Source organism: Lagenorhynchus albirostris, chromosome 18, assembly GCF_949774975.1.
Source record: "Lagenorhynchus albirostris chromosome 18, mLagAlb1.1, whole genome shotgun sequence".
In the NCBI taxonomy this organism is placed as follows: domain Eukaryota; kingdom Metazoa; phylum Chordata; class Mammalia; order Artiodactyla; family Delphinidae; genus Lagenorhynchus; species Lagenorhynchus albirostris.
Window position 1 is genome coordinate 63,363,851 of NC_083112.1, and position 22,349 is coordinate 63,386,199.

At 36.5% G+C, this 22,349-nt stretch overlaps 1 protein-coding gene across 1 annotated transcript in view; it reads left to right on the forward strand.

Moving 5' to 3' along the window:
• GPC6 (glypican 6) overlaps positions 1 to 22,349 on the forward strand; it is a 1,081,720-nt gene that overhangs the window by 692,395 nt on the left and 366,976 nt on the right. The window lies entirely within an intron of this gene.

Consider the following 22,349-nt stretch of genomic DNA (forward strand, 5'->3'; position numbering starts at 1 on the left):
CTCACATAAAATATGTACTTAAGCTCATGTAAAAATAATGCATTCTTCCATTTTCCTCCAAATTATTTCACAGCCTCCTGTGTTTGTTAATAAATTAGTTGTCAGTCATCTCTTTTGGTAGCTGTTTCCATTAGAGATATTGTAACGGTGTGGAAGCCACTGAAATTCCAATTGCTGTCTTCAACAATACTTTATTTCTCTTTATTTTATCCATTCATGTGGCCCAGTTTCTTACTGATCATTCAAGAAACATCTGATAAATGACGTCTTCCTTTTCTTCTGTTTCCTCCTGCAATCGTAATAGTACGGCAGAATCCCTTTCAAATTTGCAGAACTCCCCCGCCCCCAAAGAGTTCTGTGGAATGACGTACTTTGGGTGAATACAGCTAAACTAGAAATTTTCTATGATCGTGAATGGAAGCAAATCATTGCTAATCATTTCTAACTTTCATCCATTGCGAATAGGGGCCCATGATCTACTACAGTTTAACCAGAGCAAGACTTTCCCATGAAACAATGAAATATACATTTTTGTGCACAAGTAAATAAATATTGTCAGCCAATGGGATTCAAAAATGCAATCCCTGTGTTCAAAGCGATTAGATTCTAAAGGAGAAGACAAACACAGAAACAAGCATCCCTAATACAAAGTGATTTAGTACCAGATGTTTGGACAAGAGTCTGGAAGCAGAGAGAGGTGGGGGAAAACTTGCCCATCTGCTGTTTGGGAGAGACTTAGGGAGAGGTCAGGGAAGAATTTTAGTTGCTATAGCTTGAAAATTTTAACTGAAAAGGTTAGTTGTAAAGGTGTTAACACTAAATTATTTAATTCACTTATAGATCGTTACTTAGGTAGTTCTTTTTCCTCTAGGTCAAAAATCAAACTGTCCCTTTTGTGCTAAAAGCTTTCATTTCTCTCATAACTACTTTCCTTCCGCAGTCACCAACTTAGTAAGGATTAGGTGTGTCGTCTAGTGGCAGGAAATCCAAAATAAAAATGGCTTCTATAAGATGGAGCAGATTTTCCCAGCTGTTGGATTGTAAAATATACTGTTGATCAAACTCTGTAAAACTGGTTTGTGCTTCAGCAACACCTCCTCTGCCATATGGTGTTGACATGAGTTTATACAAAGACAGCCCTGCTGTTCCTATGGCCTGCCTGCAGCTCTCGTTCTCATAGATCTACTCAAAAGATTTTTGGATGGGCTATTTAGAATTTTTTATTCTTACATTTGGGAAATCCAGTTCCTTCTGAGAATAAAGAGATCTGTGTCAGTTCTAGGGGCTCCCCTTCTATGGTGTGGATCTGGGAGGTGTACATCCTAATTTGGGTTGATATTCCAGCTATTTGTGTCATTGAAGAAGATGTGCCTTTGTCTGACTACCTTTGACCGAATTCATGAGAAAATAAATTTATATTTAATAGCCAATATTTCTATATTAGTTGATGGTCAGGAAATTAAGAGAATACTAGGAAGATCTTTCACACAAAAGAAAAATTTGTGCAAAACCTGAACACTGGGAACATACATGTTCATAGTAAATGCCAATTTGCCAGTGCAAAAACCAGAACTCTACTTTGGGCAATACTGGGTGCAGCAAATGTAGATGTTTATCTCCTGATGGCCACATTGTATTGAATGTATAATTGAGGCTAAGTGTTGAATGAATTAGCAACTGAATAATACCAGCTTTCAGATATGTGGGCAAATCACACACCTAGAACAAAATACTGTCTTATTAAATTCCTCCTTTAGTTAGTAGCAAAGGCATTTACAGCCCTTTAACGTTATAAAAGCATGTACAACTGTTAAGATGAGTCCTAAAAGAGACAGAGACAGAGAGAGACAGGAGACAGAGAGAATTATTCAAACCTCCAATAGTGGGCTTCCCTGGTGGCGCAGTGGTTGAGAGTCCGCCTGCCGATGCAGGGGGCACGGGTTCATGCCCTGGTCCGGGAAGATCCCACATGCCGTGGAGCGGCTGGGCCCGTGAGCCATGGCCACTGAGCCTGCGCGTCCGGAGCCTGTGCTCCGCAACGGGAGAGGCCACAACAGTGAGAGGCCCGCGTACCGCAAATAAAAACCTCCAATAGTGACCATTTCTGAGTGTCTGTGAATACTGTTCCTCGGTATATGTGTGTGTGTGTGTGTGTGTGTGTGTGTATTTATATTTGTCACAAGATTTACTTACATCACAAACAAGGAAAATTGTTCTCAAGAGTTCTGGACTGATTAGAAATCCAGACAGTAACTGGTTCTTTGCCTCATGTGAACTAGAACACTAGTTTGGGGAATGAAGAGCAAATGAAATTTTTCCTGAAATCACACACCTGTTTTTCCATAACAGAAAAAAAGTTGAAAGGAGCAAAATCATTTAGCTGGAATTTGAGGGACAATTGCTCTTCTTTTTTTATACTAAAGAATTATCGCAAGACATTGTCTATTGTTTCAAACACTGGGGCCTCCTGCAGCTCAGAATTGTGCTGGCCTCCTCTGGTTCCCAGGATTGTGATTGATCTCAGCTGTCTTGTTTTGATTCAGTAGCTCCCGGAATAATCCCAAACGTACATCATCACAGGGCTATGAAGCTACATAATTATTGAGGAGGTGGGCGCCATTTTTCTTTCTGTACATGTTTTGACATTATCCGGGGCATTATTTGATGCATGAAGTAGGCTTTACATAAGTAATAAAAAAGCTGTTTTTCTTTTATTGTCACTCAGTTTTTATCCCTGCAATAAAACAATACCACAGAATGAATGCTCCAAAACTGAAACAAAGATAGCAGAGTAAATAGGATCTCAAAAAGCCAAAAATTTATTCATTTTGCATAATGTGATCATTAAATAAATTTCGTGAAAATTTCCTTTTGCAATAAAGAGTCAAATTTATTATAGCACTTTCCTTAGATGACACATAAAGATATTTGTGTCAAAAATGAGATACTTGTGTAGAGAAATGAAGATTCTGAGCAGAGAAATAAAACATGTAGAATTAATTTTTATTAAAGAACCCTCAAATATAATTTCACTGAAACTAGGTAAATGTGGTAACAAAGAGGGGAAAAGCTCTTGCTAAATTACATCTACATGGGCAAACTAAAAGGCATACCTAAGAATTAGCCCTACAAATTAAAACAAAAACTAAAAATATTCTTTCTTTAAATCATTATCTGCATGTATAAGTATTTTTTTTAAATGAGGCAAGGGGCAATATCTTGATAATTATCTCTAACTTTATTTGAATAATTAAATATAAGCCCCAAAATGGCTTCTTCAATTGAATAACATTTCCTGTCTTCAAATAACAGGAAAATCAAAGTAACTGCTGAATCCAAATAAAATGTATTTCTCTTATGTAAATAAAGCCCAGCTGTTAACAGTACAGAGCTGACAAGGTAGTTCTGTAATCAATAAGAACAGCCCAAGGTCTATCTCGTTGCTCTGCCATCTCCACACGTGGCTACTTAAGGGCCCAAGGGACTGGTTAAGCTCAACCATCACATCTCCTTTCCATCTAGAAGAAAAAAAGCTCAAAGAGTGTCATTTTTTTCTCTTTTTTTAATGCAAGTCAATGGAGTTTTTTAGTGTTATTAGTCATCTTTTTATTATTAATGTTACCAAATAGACAGCAGCTCCTTGTAGGCTAAAGGTGTGAATTGATCTGCTGCCCAACCCAGTTTCACTTTAAAGAAAAAAAAAAAATTAATGTTGAGTGGCTTCATTTTAACCTCAATTTTTTTTTTTTGTCTTTTATATAGTTACACCTAGAGTTTCCAAAACAAAACTTTGCTTTGTTTTCTTGAGAGGTTCAGTTTCATCAGGGCTACTTGCATATAAATACCTCCTTGACTAGTGAAGTTACTTATCCGTTAATGTATTCATTATTTTATTTATCCCTTAGTGGCATCTAAATTTGAAACACTCTCATAAACATTAAATTCTGTGATCTTACAGATAGTTCATCACCAAATATATTTTCAAGGCCAATGAAGGATGTAACAAAAGTTGTCTTGTGTTATAATTTTGTTGGAAAATTTATTTGGAACAAAGACGAAAGAAGTAGGGTCACTATAACTCTTAGGGTAAAGTAAATAGAAGATAAGAAATGAAAAAAATGGAGAAAAATAAAACTTGGGTAACTTTGGAATAACAGGAATTCAAATATATTTCAGAATATGGCAGACAGCAGGAAAGTGATGACTGTATGTTATAAACTACTCTCTCCTTCTTTAAACAACAGTTATACTTTAAATATTTTTCTTTTTATTATACTGTTAGAACCTGTTACTTGTAGAGACATATATAGAAGAGTGTAAAGAATAAAAAACTTATTATTCACTGTTCTGTCTCCCAGGGAAAAAATGCTAACTACTCTTAATATTTTGTTGTGTGTTATGTTAGTATTTTACATATATTTATAATTGTGTATATTTTTAAACTGGGTTAATTTTTTTACACACTGTGCTGCAAATCACCTACTCTTCTGCAAATCATCTTTTTTTCAATCAACATGAGAAAATGCTTGAAACATAGTACTAAGCTGTCTTGTAAAGCATGACTTAAATGGTTGCATAGTATTTTTATCATGTGTCTGTTGCAAAATTTAACTAGTCCCATATTGAAAGAGCTGTTGGTCATGGAGTTTAGTGTGCATACACGGTAGCAGACCAACCTATGTTCCAATCCTGATGACATCTTTACTTTAAAAAAACTTTAGATCAAATTTGACCTTCAGTTTCCTCACTTGTGAAGTGGGACTAATACTGGGACCTACCTCATGAGTGTATGCTAAGGATCAAAAGCAGTGCATGGTAAGGACTTATCCCTGTGAACAAGTTTTTATTGGACATTAGAATATTTCTAATTTTATGTTATCATAAATAACTGTTGACCCAGCACACTGTTGGATGAGGCATAAATTACCATTTTAATCAAACATACATACATACATTCACTCCCTCATTCAGACAACCTTTATTGAGCAGCTCCCATTTTCCAGGTACTCTTACATTTTATAATGAACCTCTTTATCATGTGCCTAATAAGAACCAGTTACTATTGTTTTGACAAAAACTTTTATCTGCAGTTATTATATAATGCTAACTCTTAGGTAAATGATGCTTCAAATATCCAGTAAAGATTCTGTGAAAAGATGAGTCTAGAAAATGTAAAAGTGACTTTAAATCTGACTAGTTCTATGAAAATACTCTTTCTAAAGAGCTTTCCCGGTATTCAAATTCCTGTTTTGATCATTCAGATGAAACTAGTGTCACTTTCCTACGTGTAGGGGCAAAAAGCAATGGAGCAAAAGTGTCTCGTTCAAAGCTGTTTCTGCACAACCGAAATGCTTTGGAGCTTAAACATTCTGTAGTCCTTCTTTACTCTTCCTGACATCTCTTGGAAAGCCTTGTCAAGATAAAGGAGTCAAATGGTACTACATTTATTCTCTGTTATTATTATTATTATTATTTTGCATCTAAAGAGAGGTTCTTTACAAAATCTGCAAAGACCTGATCAGATCTCAAAGGTAGAATGTTTAATAATGAATAAAATGACCTCAAAGTGGGTGTACCAGTCTCATCCACAAAGGGTCCAGCCCTCTCCCTGCCTCTCCTTCTCCCTTCCCAAGCCTCTCCCACACGGCAGAGGGGTCTTCCTGAATCTCAGATCCCTCCCTGACTCTCTTCTCAGGGTCCCTATCTACTCCATTTCACTGTGTCTCTCACTGATTTCAACATCTGACTGGGGCGCAGGGGTGTTTTTCAGAAATACAGATCCCTGAGTTTCTGCCAGAAACACTGAATCAGAAACATCTGTGTGTGGGGCTTGAGAATTGTTATAGGTGATTCTGATGCAGTCCAAAGACTGGCATTTGGAAGTTCTCACCCTATGGTCGGGGTCTGTGAAGCCCCCCACCCCATTTTCACCCTATGCTACCCACATGACCTGGATTCTGCCTCCATCACCTCATCTATTGTTATTCCCAGCCCCTTCGTCTGCCACATGCCAGCCTTAGAAATGACAGATGACATTTAGCAGGTATCCTTTTGTGATAGGCCTTCTACTATATAAAAGTACTAAACCAGTTAATATACTTAACGCGTAACATTAAATGACATATATGATGTCAGAACCATGGCTGGTGCATAGAAAGCATACAGTATATGTATAATTAAATATCATAGATAGATAATGGCATGTACTATTATCTTTCAGATTTATTAAGATATAGCTGACATATACCATTGTATATGTTAAGGTGTATAACGTGATGATTTGGTACAAACGTATATGGTGAAATGAGTACCAGTAAGGTGGGTTATCATATCGGTCACCTCACATAATTACCATTTTTGTGTGTGTGGTGAGAACATTTAAGGTTTATTCTCTTAGCAACTTTCAAGTATACAATATAGTCCATATAGTATTGTTAACTATAGTTGCTATGTTGTACATTAGATCCCCAGGACGAGTTTACTCATCTTTTAACTGGAAGTCTGCACCTTTTGACCAACATCTGACCATTTCCCCCACCCCCTAGTCCCTGGCAACCATCAATCTACTCTTTGTTTCTATGAGTTCAGATTTTTTAGATTCCACATATAAGTGAGATCATACAGTATTGGTCTTTCTCTGTCTGACTTATTTCACTTAGAATAATGCTCTCAAGTTTTGTCCATGTTGTCACAAATGACAGGACTTCCTTTTTATGGCTGAATAATATTCCATTGTGTATATGTATATACCACAACTTTATCCTTTCATCCACTGATTAGACACTCAGGTTATTTTCATTATCACTAGGCTATTGTGAATAATGCTGCAGTGAACCTGGGGGTTGCAGATATCTCTTTGAAATAGTGATTTCATTTCCTTCTGATATATTGCCCAAAGTAGAATTGCTGGATCATTTGGTAATTCTATTTTTATTTTGGGGGGAACCTCCGTACTGTTCTCCATAGTGGCTGTATCATTTTACATTCCCACCAACAGTGCAGAAGTATTCCCTTTTCTCCACACCCTCTCCAGCACTTGTTATCCTTTGCCTTTTTTATCATAATAGTATGCATTTTTTTTTTGTCCTATCCATTCTTAACCAGCTAAGCTCAGACTAGCCATAGATGACTCCCAGTTCCTAGAAAACAACTCAGGCAAACTTCCTATTCGTTTTTTTTCTTTTTTTAAATGAAGTATGGCGTGTATTATTTTAGTTAATCATTATAGCAACACTGTGAGGTAGATACCATTATTTTCCCCATTTTACAGAATAGGAAAGTGAGGTCCTGTTCATAGAAAGAGAAAACAGTAACCCAATTATGAACATTTGTCATTCCTTGAATATGCTGTGATTTCTCACCTTGCTGAATAAGGTGAGAAAATTCATGTGCTGTATTCTCACCAACCCCAAATCCCTGACAATTGCTTTCCCATGTAGTCCCTATTCACACTTCATTGGTTGTCATTGCCTGTTTTACACATTGGTTTTGCAACTAGATTTTAAATTTCTCAAGTGCAGAGATCATGTTTTATTGAAAAATGCATGGCCAAGACCTATACTGAGTATGATACATGGCTATTGTTCAGTAGCTTAATAAAAGAAACAAAATACAGGCACACCTTGTTTTACTGTGCTTCACTATGTTGTGCTTTGCAGATATTGCATTTTTTAAAAAAATGAAAGTTGGTGGCAACTCTGAGCTGAGCAAATCTCCTGGCGCCATTTTTCCAACATCATTTGCTCACTTCATGTCTCTGTGTCACATTTTGGTAATTTTTGCCATACTTCAAACTTTTTCATTATTATTATATTTGTTGTGGCGATTTGTGATCAGTGCTCTTTGATGTTACTAATGTAATTGTTCAGGGTGCCACAAACCACGCCCATAATGATAAATTTGTATGTTCTGACTGCTCCACCAATCAGCCGTTCTCCCATCTGTCTCCTTCTCTTGGGCCTCCCTATTCCCTGAGATGCAACAATATTGGAATTAGGTCAGTTAAACACCCTACAATGGTCTCTAAGTGTTCAAGTGAAAGGTAGAGTCACCCATCTCTCACTTTAAATCAAAAGCTAGAAATGATTAAGCTTAGAGAGGAAGGCATATGAAAGGCCTAAGCTAGACCTCTTGCGTCAGTTAGCCAAGTTGTGGATGCAAAGGAAAAGTTCTTGAAAGAAATTAAAAGTGCTACTCCAGTGAATACAAGGATGATAAGAAAGGAAAACAGCCTTCTTGCTGATATGGAGGAAGTTTGAGTGGTCTGGAGAGAAGATCTAACCAGCCACAAAATTCCCTTAAGCCAAAGCCTAATCCAGAGGAAGCCTCTAACTCTCTTTAAGTCTGTGAAAGCTGAGAAAAGTGAGGAAGCTACAGAAGAAAAGTTTGAAGCTAGCAGAGGTTGGTTCATGACATTTAAGGAGAGAAGTCATCTCCATAACATAAAAGTGCAAGGTAAGGCAGCAAGTGCTGATATAGAAGCTGCAGCAAGTTATCCAGGAGATGTAGCTAAGATAACTAATGATAACTAATGGTGGCTACAGTAAACAAGAGATTTTCAATGTAGATGAAACATTGCAATAATGTATTAGAAGAAGATGCCAAATAGGACTTCATAGCTAGAGAGGAGAAGTCAATGCTTGGCTTCAAAGCTTCAAAGGACAGGCTGACTCTCTTTTTAGGGGCTAGGGAAGCTAGTGACTTTAAGTTGAATCCATTGCTCACTTATTTTTTAAAAAATCCTAGGGCTGTTAAGAATTATGCTAAATCTACTCTGCCTGTGCTCTGTAAATGGAACAACAAAGCCTGGATGATAGCACATCTGTTCCCAACATGGTTTACTGAATACTTTAAGCCCACTGTTGAGACCTACTGCTCAAGAGAAAAGATTCCTTTCAAAATCTTACTGCCCACTGACAATATGCACCTGGCCACCCAAGAGCTCTGATGGAGATGTACAAGGAGACTGATGTTTTCATGCGTGCTAACATAACATCCATTCTGCAGCCCTTGGATTAAGGAGCCATTTTTGAATTTCAAGTCTTATTGTTTAAGAAATACATTTCGTGAGGCTATAGCTGCCACAGATAGTGATTCCTCTAATGGATCTGGGCAAAGTCAATTGAAAATATTCTTAAAATGATTCACTGTTCTAGATGCCATTAAGAACATTCTTGATTCATGGAGAGAGGCCAAAATAGCAACATTATCAGGAGTTTAGAAGAAGTTGATTCCAACTCTCATGGATTACTTTGAGGGGTTTGAGACTTCAGTGGAGGAAGTAACTGCAGATGTGGTAGAAATAGCAAGAGAACTAGAATTAGAAGTGGTGCCTGAAGATGTGACTGAATTGCTGCCATCTCATGATCAGACTTCTTATGAATGAACAAAGTAAGTGGTTTCTTGAGATGGAATCTACTCCTGGTGGAGATGCTGTAACTATTGTTGAGATGACAAGAAAGGATTTAGAGTATTACATAAACTTAGTTGATAAAGCAGCAGCAGGGTTTGAGAGGATTGAAGGATTGCCTCCAATTTTGAAAGTTCTGTTGTAGGTAAAATGCTATCAAACTGCATTGCGTGCTACAGAGAAATCATTTATGAAAGGAAGAGTCAATCAATGGGGCAAATTTCATTGTTGTCTAATTTTAAGACATTGCTGCAGCCACTCCAAGCTTCAGCACGCACCACCCTGATCAGTCAGCGGCCATGAACATAGAAGCAAGACCCTCCACCAGCAGAATAATTGTGACTTGCTGAAGGCTCAGATGATGCTTAGTGTTTTATAGAAAACAGTATTCTTAAACTAAGGTATGTACATTGTTTTTTTAGACATGATGTTAATGCACACTTAGTAGACTACAGTTAGTGTAAACATAACTTCTATATGCATTGGGAAACCAGAGAAATTGTGACTCACTTTATTGTGACCTTCACTTTATTGTGGTGGTCTGGAAGGGAACTCTGATGTATGCCTGTCCGCTGATAGCTACCACTGCCCACCTGGTGGTAACTAGTGGAATCTCAGTCGTAGAACCTCAGGAAGAACTAGCCTCTAGAGCAAGAATAACAAAAGAGATTCAGCTCTCCATCCAGCCAACTCCGTTCATTTGGAAATGGTTTTCTAGAGCACAGTGTTGAGAAGGATTCTGAGATTAAGTCTGGACACAGAGCCAGAGAACCATCACCCACGTCACCTGTGGTCTTGGGAGAGGGAGCGTGGAGATATGCATGCACTGCATTTGCCGTCCTCCTGTGGTCAGGCTTTGAAAATCAGTAAGAACACTTGACTGGATTTTAAACGGCTTTAGACAGACTGACAAAGTGGTGCCCATTAGACTGAATGATTGATCTTTCTTTAGGCTATATTTTATGAGGAGGTGATTGAATTAGAATAAAGATTACAGTTTAGTCAACATTTTGCATATGTTTGGTGCCGTTCCTAAATGAAATGGAATTTGAAGAATGTAAAATACAAAGGGTCAGTTTTCCACACAACTGAACTTTAAATGTTTTCTTTGTTTACTATTTATAAGCAAATAATGTGGGGAAAAAGGTATAAGCAAAGGTAAACCACAGCTTTGAAAGACACGCACGTGCGCACACACACAAAATGAACTTTTATTTCATGGAAGTGTAAATGTTCATCTTCAAACATCACAGAAAATGTACTTGACACTGTCACAGATAAAATATAATAATCGTCCTACTGCCCACTGAATTCTAGAGCCATTTTATTAATGAAGAACAAACTTGAATTATGTTATTCAGGATCAAAAAAATAAGTCTAACCTAGTGATACGGAAAGAATGGTAATGTCTGCCTCTTTTTAGAATTTACTTTCTTCTCAGCACTTATCTTCATAAACAGTGATATTTGATATTTCCACAGGAGCAAAGGAAGAAGAGTGTTACTTTTTGATGGAACATTGTGACTTGCAAGGCCCACAACTGTATGAATTAAGCCAAGCCCTTAGGGACACATCTAGGATAATAGTTCATAAGGCTAAATGTAGAGTTGGGAGGAAAACATAGGATTTGAAATTTTGTGTAACGTCAGAGTAGGCAGTACTTACATATCTTTCTTAAGTGGAGACGTGGCCTTTATTACCAACATCTTGTTACTGTAGAAACCATAAATATATGACAAATCTTAATATGTTACTGATGTTTAAAAGCTCATTGCTCCATTGATTTTCTTTCTTCCTTAGTAAAATCAGAATGGATAAAACAAGGCAGAAAGTTGAGGACATTAATATGAACATCCCAGCTAAGTGTTCCTAAAAACTCAGTGTAGTACAGTGAAAAGTCCCACATCAAATATTGCATTTTATAAACCAAAAAGGAGCTACATAATGAAATTATTATTATAACATGTTTTTTTATCTTATCCTCCCAGTTACTTTAGGAAATATTACTTAGGAAGAAGAAATACATACATATTATCAAATATTTTCTTCTGTTCTCTCTAGAAAAAGTAACTCTGAGAATACAGATTTTTATCTCATATCAGTTCATGACACTTTATCCCCTGTATCTTTTTTTTTAATTAAGCAATGGTTGATTTACAATATTGTGTTAGTTTCAGGTGTACATCTTCAGATTCTTTTCCATTATACGTTATTACAAAATATTGAATATAGTTCCATGTACTATACAGCAAATCTTTGTTGTTTATCCCATGTATCTTTAACCATTAATAAAATACCATGCCAGGGTATTTTCTTCCACACCATATATCTTCCATTTGAGAACTAGACGTTCAATAGAAATTATTTTATAATGTTTTAAAGGTTTTTCCAGTTGTGTATAAAAACATTTTCCCTCATTTTGAATGCCAAGCACATTTTAATTTCTACGCACACTTGATTTATAGGACAATCCATGAAATACATTTATGCAATTCTACAGTGGTAGTTAGGTTTTAAGGAATGCTTCCAAGGATATAATGTAATTGTGAAGGTACAAAACTGTACCTATGAGAGCATTTTTCAACATACAGGAAGTGGTAGGTGAAAGAAAGGGCCATGGCTGAAGTGTGCTCTTGAGTTCTGTCACATGAGATTGCTTGGCTAAATCACCATTACACATCACTTAGGGATGATGGGTGCCTTGGTGTGTATAGTGATGTAACATCACTCTATCAATATTAAACTTTAGAATTGACATGTATTTTAATTTCATAAATCTGAAGATTTAAAAAATATTCTCTCTGTACGTACGACCTAGAGCTAGTTTTGTATATTCCCATAAAACTGTGTATATACATATAGTATACAGACAAACATACAGGTAAACAATCTACTTATATAGTATATGTAGACACATATCTATGTATATTTATACATACATTCCAGACAGATATACATGTGTACTTCATGTAACTTACATTCTATAGTATATGTATATATATTTATAGTTTATATGTATGTGCGTATACATATATGTGTATTTTTAAATTTTTGGGTTTTATAGATCCTGTGTTAGATCAACAAACCTCATTTTGTAAGTTTAGTTCTGATGTAGCATGTATTTGTTTAAGGTTAATGTTAATTATTGAAACTAGAATCTATAATGCAACCATATAAGGTGTGAAAGAACATGCCTTTTCAAGGAAATAGAAGGGTGTTTTGTCCCTTCACTTGAAAGTGTAGCTTTTCTAAATTGATCAATTTAATTATTTACTTTTTCTGTAAAGGCAGTGCTTTTTTTTTTTTTTGGCGGTACGCGGACCTCTCACTGTTGCGGCCTCTCCCGTTGTGGAGCACAGGCTCCGGACGCGCAGGCTCAGCGGCCATGGCTTACGGGCCCAGCCGCTCCGCGGCATGTGGGAATCTTCCCAGACCAGGGCACGAACCCGCGTCCCCTGCATCGGCAGGTGGACTCTCAACCACTGCGCCACCAGGGAAGCCCAAGGCAGTGCTTTTATTTTTTTTTTTCTCCAGCTTTACTGAGGTATAATTGGCAAAATCATACATATTTAAAGTATACAATGTGATAATTTGATTTGCATTTTATATATTTTTTAAATTTTATATAATGTGTTGTTACCTTTGGTGCTATCTTCGTCAAAGCAATTAGGGAGAGGAGATTGTTTGCTTATTTGATAGCCTAACGGAGAATATTATTCTTGCTTTTATTTTTAACCTGTGGTGTACTCAAGGTTAATTCAAGGTATCAGGAAGGTGTAACTGTGACAAGATTTAGTGAAGACAGGGCAAATTAATTCAAGATCAGTGGTCTGAATATCAATTCTTATCATGGGATCTTGGCACAATGAAGTCATTACTTCATTAGACTTTTAGGTATACTAATAAATGGTTCTCAGAATAGACTGTCCTTAGCTTTGATGTTGGCAGTTCTGTCATCACTTATGAACTTAAAAGGACAGTGAAGAAGAAATTTAGGGAAGTGGTAGAATCATTATAGACACAGAAGAAAAGCATATGTGCTAAACTTTTTTTCTGTGCAAGGAAGACAGATAGTTTCTCTCCAAACCTGTTAGTTCGCAGAACCCCTTGGTGAATATAAAGAGGTCTGGTTGATCTTTTTACAAAATTCTCATGGAGCTTATCATATCTGATTTCTTTTTGATAGAAACAACTTAGTGAAGTGAACCCTGGTTTTGGAGCAATTTCAGTAAGATTTTGGAGCCTGCAGATGGGTTTATACTAAATTCCTTCCTTATCCACAGTTTTCAAATGCTGAGTCTGAGAGCGAATAATGAAACTTCTTACCTGCGTCATGTCATAGAAGACAAATAATACATATCTGTGTAAGCTACATTTGCTTATGTAAATCAATGTATTTGGATCTGATTCTCTCTTGCAAATTCATTTTTTAAAGTAATAAGAAATTTCAATTCATGAAAATTTTTACTACTTTCAAAATAATTTGTTTTCTTCTTAGCCAAGTATAAAAATAAATGTGTCTCATCCACTGAAATTTCTGTTTCAGATTTAGTTTGCACTGAAAACACTATCATTGTGCTTTGTGTGAATTAGTGCTATGAGAATTCAGTTGGAGACATTTTTTTAAGAATTCATATTGTTTTTATTTAAAAAATACAATGTAGCTATTAGTTGCTTATTTATAGTTTAAAAAAAAACTATTTTTTGCCCAAAATTGCCATCATTTTTAAAGAGCACACTGTACTTGGGAATATTATTTTAAATATGGAGTAAATCCAAAGTAGATAAACCACCTTATGTTGTTTCCCAGACATAAAATGTTTATGTTTGTTTCTTCATTTTATTTAAAAGACTACAGTGACCTGGTACAGTGAAAACAAAATACTTTTATTTACAAGGTATCAAAAAATTAAGAAGGCCTTTATTTCAAAAATACTCCTAGAGGAGATTTTTTTTTTCAAATTAAAAAAGATAAAATACAAGTTTTATCAAAGAATAATTTCAAACTCACACTTCAGTTTTTCTGTTCAAAAATTTTAAATTTCCACTTAAATAGGTGCATGACCCTAATCTATCCCAGGTAACTGTCATATTCTTGGTGAAGTTCATGCCAATGTGATAACCTCTTGCTCTGGGAATTTAATTGCATGTACAGGAATATTTTACCTTAAAAAACTATAATATTGCCTCATAAGTTATTTTTATCTTCACTAGTTAATTTCATATTTCAAAATATTATTAACCTTTTGAAATTAGGGCATTGTGAATTGACTATTTGTTCTTATAGCGCACATTTTTGTTTTAGTCCTGATAATTTAGTTTCCATTACTTTTCCCCAAAACAGGTTAAGAATCATTGCTAATTCTAAAAAAGAAAATTTGACTCTACTTTACTTCATTATTCAACTCTGGGAAGGTGGAAATCAGTATGTGCCCCTCATTAACAGCTCTCCAAAGCACAGCCGAGCAGCACAGTCAGTCAGTGAAGGTGTTACAGCAGTGCCTGAAGACATTAGTTCTGGAAGGCTGGCGCTAACGGTGTCTGTTGCTGATCTTTACATTTAAAGATGCGAGCGCTTCTCATTTGTGTAGTTGTGTTTTGTTTTTCCAATCTGTGCTTTAAGTTTATAGCTTTGGTCAGTACCTTGTACTATTTTTAAATGAACCCACTCATTCATTTATTCACTCATTTAACAAACATTTATCATATATATACTGTGGGTCAAGTTCTACATTATATGCTGAGAACTGAATGAGATAGAAGACAGACAGAACCTGTGCTCAAGTAAAGCTTAAATTTTAGTGGTTCTATACTATAGGTGTCATTTTGCAATGGGGCTTTCAATAGAAACACTTATTATATACTTCTTCTGGCCTGATTCCAGTTTCTTGGAACATGAATTTGATATAAATGTTGACTTCTCATTTTTTAAAGTATTACAGTGGCACACAAAGCCCTTCTATATATGGCTCTTGCTGGCATTTCCTGTTTTGTCTCTTACATGACCCCTTCTGCATTGCACCCTGTGCTCCAGCTAGTATCAATTGTTGGCATTTCTTAAGTTCTGTTGCCTCAGATCCTCTGATCCCTTTCATACATTAAGTAGAATTAGCCTGGTCTTCGTCAAAATTTGTTTTTAGTTGTTCTAGGGAGCAAACAAGCATGGTCTTGGAACTTAGTGTTCAGTGATGACACTAATGGTTATTATTTGAAAAGTAATCATACAAATATATTTTTCAATTGTAGTTTTGTAGTGATGGAATAAGAATAACTGGAATTTAAAATGAAAAGTATTTTCCTCCAACTTCATGGAAGTATTTTGAGTATGTTCCATGACCCTCATAAAAATTATCTCAACAGTAGCTGCTGGGACTATGAGGTAGAGAAACTAGTACATGTCTATATTGCGATCATTCCCCGAAAAGATGCATGAAAAAGCAAACGGCTATGAATGAGTTTCATCATGTTGAGATATCCTAAGAAAACTTAGCTTTTTTTTCAGAAGAAAATGAAGGAGTTATTTTATTTTTATATGTTCCACGCTGATCATTTTAATCAACACATTAGAATCCAATCAATTGTGATTTCTCTGTGCTTATTTCCTGGAATCATTCTTACGTGAAATCTGACATCTTTCCGCAACCACTTTGAAGATGTAGTCCACAACTGAATGAGTTTACTCTTAAAACTGCAGTTTCCCTGAGAATGCTTGGAATGGTATAATGGTGATTGTGAATTATAATCTCAAGGTGCACAAAGTAAATACAGAAGACAGATGAAGGTTGAGCTGTGAATGCAGACTTCATTGGGAACAGTTTCTGATCATTTCAGCTACTTCATTTTTGAGTTTGAGTATTTATTCTGCAGAAAAGATCTTTCTTTTCTGCCACACACTGTGCTTGAGATTATCAGACTTGGTTTCAATAAAACTTTTCCATTGGTGTAGCGATCTTGCCTTCCAGGGAATCACAGTGACATTCCAAGAGGGAGGTTTAGAATCCTTAGGTGCATGGACCAGAGAGAATATTTTTCTCACTGGTTAATGCTTTCTTGTTTCCGCTTGCCTTTTTATTGAGAATAGTTAAAAAAAGCAAATGGTCTCCTGATTAGATAAGCACCACTCCAGCTCACAGTAAGAGGCCAATGTTTTAAACAAAATAATGTTTCAGAATTCTGTGGCGTTCATGCCAACTGGTCCAAGGAAACAATTTAAAATAAGAGATTCTGTGTGGATTTCAAAATATATCTTTACTCTTGGGATTTCATTTGTTTTTCTGTGATATTTATTTAGTAGGGTTGTGCAAGCTAGTCATTTTTTACCAAAATAGTCACATGTCTAGAAATGGAGTTGTAGCAACCTTGATTTAGAAGAAAGCAAGCCTATTTCTGATCCTGGGCTTGGCTACTATTTAAGAAAGTCATCTATCTTTTGGCGAACTTCAGTTTCCTCATTGGAAAAATCAAGGGGTTGTCTTGCAGGTGTGGTATTCGAACTGTGATCAACAGAGAGCCAAAGCTCCTAGTGGGGGTCAGGACTAAGTAGGCTGATAAGGGATGCTCCAGGTCCCCTCCCCACTCCCCCCACCCCGCACCGTCTAAATCCAAACCTCTCCAATTTTTCCTCTCTTTTAAAAATGTTGTTTTTCAGTAACAGCTTTTAGCATTGGATTTTCTTGATGAAGGACTGACTGAATGAATGAATGATTGAACAAATAGTTCACGTGGGCTCTAAAATTCCATAAGGGGCATGTTATTAGGCCAGATTTATGCCCTTCATGTGCAAGAAAAGGCAAGTGTATACTTGCTACTTCATCTGTTAAAAGCAATTAAATTCCTGTCTTTGTATATACTTTAGAATAAAGTGGGCTTTCTTCTGAGCATCTTACCCCATTGGCTAAGTAGCTACTGTAGACATCAGTCCCAAGACAAAACAGTGACATTGTGGGGGAAATTTGGGGGCTTCTCAACTCTTGGTGCCCAGGGCACTAAGGCTGTGGTAAAAGCTCTATTCTCTAAACCAAAAGAAGGAAGGCCTTCACCTCTTTTCTTAGCTGTTATCATACAAACCTAGAAAGACATGATTCCGGATGAATGTATGTGTGTGTGTGTGTGTTTCAATTCAGAAATCTACCAGGATTTCCAGAATTTTGAGAAAGGAAGAAAGGAGCAATATCTTGGCTTTATTTCTTCAGAAAAGGAAAGAGTAGCCAATAAAACAGTGAAGTAAGATGATAAATAAAATGAGTTGTAAGTGCTCTGCATTTGCTTTATATCGGGAAAGTGTTCAATTAATGTTACTGATACGCGAGTGATGCTGAAAAGAGACAGCAGAGGCACTACAGCTTTATCAGCAAGTGAAGAGAAACGTAAGGGAAAATCAGGAGAATTAGACATAGGGCAGGAGTCCTTCCCTTCCTTTTACCTCCTCTTTCCATCTCAAGCTCTGTGTTAGACTTTAATATATTCTGGCTGTGTTGATTTCAGATATGGGCACATGACTTGCTCTAGTCAATTTCTGTAAGTGACTAGTGTGGCCAGAAATGTTGAGCAACAACCGAAGCCCTCCTTTATAGAGTCTGCTGATTTCTGTGGTGCAAATCAGCACCAAATATGGAATGTGGAGGGATATGTCATACCATGCTGTTGCATATTTCACCACATAGATACAATAGATGTGGATAAACTCAACAGCATAGATGATAGTAAAACAGATCAAGAGGTGTTTTACTATTAACAGATTAATTAAACAATTAAGAGGTGATGAGTTTTGAGCATTTCTTCTTTGATTTTGATGTAATCTACCTAATTTTAAGTTTATATAATTTAATTTTTAACATCTCCCTCACCAAATTCCCAAAAACTTAACATTGCCTCTTGCAAGCTGATACAAGGCAACTCCAGCATACCACTACTTCAGCAAAACTGAGCCCAGTCCCTCTAGCGAAAGCTTTAAGGACAAGCTCATGGTTCACCATGCCTTCTCCACTCCCCTCTAACATAGCTGAAATATTCCAGATAGAAGTTGTGGCATCAGCGCTGGTCCCAGACTGAGACAGTGTGGATCAGATGGAAAACAAGAAATAAACCTTTTTGTTGTAAGTCAATGAAATTTTGGGGTCGGTTGTTATCGTGGTGTAACTCTAGCTATCCTGAGTTCAAATTCAAACTGTTTAACTTACAAGATATTTTGAGTAAACCGTTATTCCCCTGATAAATGGATTGTGTTAGAGATTTTCCTGCATAGCTGAGTAGAGCATTTTCTCCTGAAGTTTAGGAGAATAGTAGAACCAAAACATTTGTAGATTGTTGATATATATTAAATGACAAGGCAGTAAAACTCAATTTTCTCATAAAATAGCCATCAACTTGATTTTTCCTCGTTTGGCAAATCTGTCCAAAATTCTAATTTATACTTGGTTCCCAGAAATTTGGGAGTCTGCAAATTGGAAGCTTCTATAATGATCATTGTATGAGCATTCAGTATTTCCCTGTCTCTGTGCTTTTTCCTCCATTGGGTCCCCTCTTCTTCAATACCCTGTTATACACCCTATCTTTGCAGCTCCTACAAGCTCTTCTATAATGCCCCAAACTAGACGTATAGACAATAAGTTCCGTGAAATCAGGGATTTTACTCATTTTACTCACTACTGTATTCCTAGTACCTGGCAAATAATTGGTGTTCAATTATGCTTGCCAAGTAAATCACTGAAAATAAAACACTTTTCTAACCTGTTCACACACTGATGTGTGTGTTGTTCTATTTATCCTTCAATATTACATTGAAGGGACTTGTGTATGTGTCTTAGCATAAACCATAAGCTCCTTGAGGCCAGTGTCACTGTCATCGTTCTGCATTAAGCCATTGCAATGCTTAGCACTCACAGCAGGAATTTAATAAATGTTTATTTCTATTTGAACATCTCCTATACCTTCTGTATATAGCAACGAGATGTCTTTCCATGGATATAAATTTTATTCAGAGTTGGACAGTTGGGGCTGAGAGTTTACGAATGACAAGAGTAAGAAGAGGTGCTGATGATGGGGTGTCATCATAAAATGTCTACAAAATAGGCCTGGTAAAAACTTAAAAGGGTACATGAATTCAGTTATCATAATAAAGATAATCATTTTGCATTTACATAGCACTTTGCTGCAAAATGAATTTCAAAGCAATTTGCCAAACATTTTTTCAAAGCATCACTTGGCTGAGTCCCAAAGAGTGTCTTCTGGGGTGGGACCCTGCAGCTGTTCACCGTGTATATCCAGACACCAAAGAGCTGGTTTACGGAGCTGAGGAGGGGAGATAGGCTTATGAGATGCTGCCAGGGGACCCACACGGCCCTTCTCATAGGATGCCAGGTCCTACTCCATACTGAGGGCTTGTCTCCCTCAGGTAAGTGCTACCATTTCTCAGAAGGAACATGGGGGAAGGATCTCTGACCTCTTTAAAACAGGCATATTACCCAGCTTAGAAAGAAGAAATAGGCAGAGTAATTGATTTAGTACCCGGAGGACAACCTAAGTCATTACAGTTCAATCCAGCAAACGTTTATTGAACACCTCAGGCAAGTTACCTAAACTCTGTAAGCCTCAGTTTCCTCATTGGAAAAGTTGTTTCCTCAGAGATTATTAAATGAGGAATGAGTGTAAGTATTTAGCATGGCGCACGCCACACATCCCATTTACCTGGAATTATTTTTATTATCATCATTAATTCTGTACCTTGCATATCACTGTCTATAATTGAAACAAGATATTTGATTTTTCTTTACAATATTGTCTTTTTTTTTGCATTTTTATGATTACAAATAGCTTCCATGATGCCTTTAGATTATTTTTATAAATTGAAGGAGAATTGTTCAAAATCAATCTTATCAAGTCATGTGTACTCTAAACTCCTATATAAATGTAGGCCTCTGTTCATCTTATATGTAGGATTGTAGTTATAATGAGTAAGTTATAAGTTATAATATAGTGAGTATAATATAATGAGTACGAATTATGACTATATTTAATCAGATCAAGCTAAATACCATACCACTCTCTAAATTGTTGTGCATTTCAGAGCACAATGAAAAGAACTCCAGAAAAACCTAAACAGGACCAAAGTAGATTGGTAGATTCAAAAGTAACATGTTATATGTATGTGAATGAAAAAACAGATGATTTTATTCAACACTGTATTTGAGCAAGTTAAAGTAAATGAATTGTCAAAGAGAAATTGCACCAGATGCAGTTGAACAGGATGGAAGATTTTATTTAAGACTATTGCACTAAGGGAGAGAAATTGAACTCAAGTCCTCAGAAACAAAAGAGGTTTTAACAAGAGAGGTTTTAAGCACTGGGGTGAGCTATTGGGAAAGTACTGGAGGAGGCTGGGGGGGGGGGTAGGGGGGGTCAATGTGATTAGGCCATTTTGTGTTTGGCAATTGGTACTTAATGAAGTTAGGCTCTTACCTTCCCATGAGACTGGGAGATAGGGCCCCTACCTTTCTTGATGATTACTTTTCAAAGGAATGACCCCCAGGTCCTTCAGAAAGATACTCCTGGCCTATAAAACTGGCAAGAGGCTAGAAGAAGATTTACATTTCAAAGGGGCAAAGAATTTATAATTGCAAGTGTCCTAAAATAAATGCTATAAGAAAAGGGAGGTCAGGAAATTAATAGTCTGGAAGAAACCCAACTAAAGCTTAGTCAAGCTGAGGGGAATATTAAGGCCATCTTGGTCAATACCCTCCCATGAAACTTGGTCAGCTTCCTTCTCCAGAATTGTCTTAACACAATGAAGAAGAGTCAAAGCATGTTAAGCAATAGAGCATTTTATTTTCTCTATACTTACTGATCATGCAGCTGGGGAAAAGAATATAACAGATAAATGTATTGAGAAATTATGAATTAGATTATCTCAATATTGACCTAGATTTATCTTAATTTATCCTCGAAATTAATCTACTTTCTCTTTTGCCAGAACATTTTCTTATTACAAATGAATTATCAATATATTATAGAGGCACACTTGGGATAGTGATTTAAAGCAAGGAGAATTATGGCATAAAATGTTGAAGAACACTGAATTCTATAAGCGTTCTTATGAGTTCCGTGTTTACATGTATATTCAGAAGAGGAATAAGTTCTCACAGTCTTAAAATAAGTAAAGACATAGAAAATCTTAAAAGTTTAGCAAAGGTTTTTGTAATTTTTTTAGTTAATGGGAGATCTGAATGGGGCACATGGATCTCAGAGGCACTTTGTAGGGTTTGAGTTATCTCAATTGAGACTGAAAATATCCAGCTGAAGCCTGAGAAAGGGAAAAGGGCAATTATAAAGTGCTTTAATTTTTCTGAAATGGCTTTGCAGACCACTAATGAAAAATCATTTTCAATGGGCCTTTGGTAGGATCCTGCGTGTTTCTGATTCAGACAGTTAAAGAAATCAACAGTAACACGGTCAGCTTGAAAGAGACAAAAATTGGCCAAAGAAAAGTGAGTAATTCACATCTAGCTGTGAACAAAAATAGTCTGAAGCCACAGGTCACTAAGCCACACGCTCCTTTTCCAGTGCTGGCAACCACGGTCAATAACGAGTCACAGCCAGGAAAGCAGTGTGTGATGGCAACAACTCCCGTCAATAAAGTAGAATTGGGACCTGCCAAGCAAGTAGTGTGTCAAAGGTGTATTTAAGCAGAAACTTAGACGTTGAACTGTTTGTATAAAAATTGAGCACATAGAATAATTATAAGTTGAAGAACTTTAAAAAGTTGGAACGTTGTAAATCTGCCACGAGAGTGACTTATGCTGTTGGAACATGACCACTGTGTCAATAAGGCTCAGTCAGAATAGAGGCAGAAGTGTCAACATCACGAAAAGGAGTGTTGCTTTCAGTAAGTCATTAAAGAGACGGGTGGGAGAAATGAACTGTGTCTCTTTGGTGGGGATAAGCA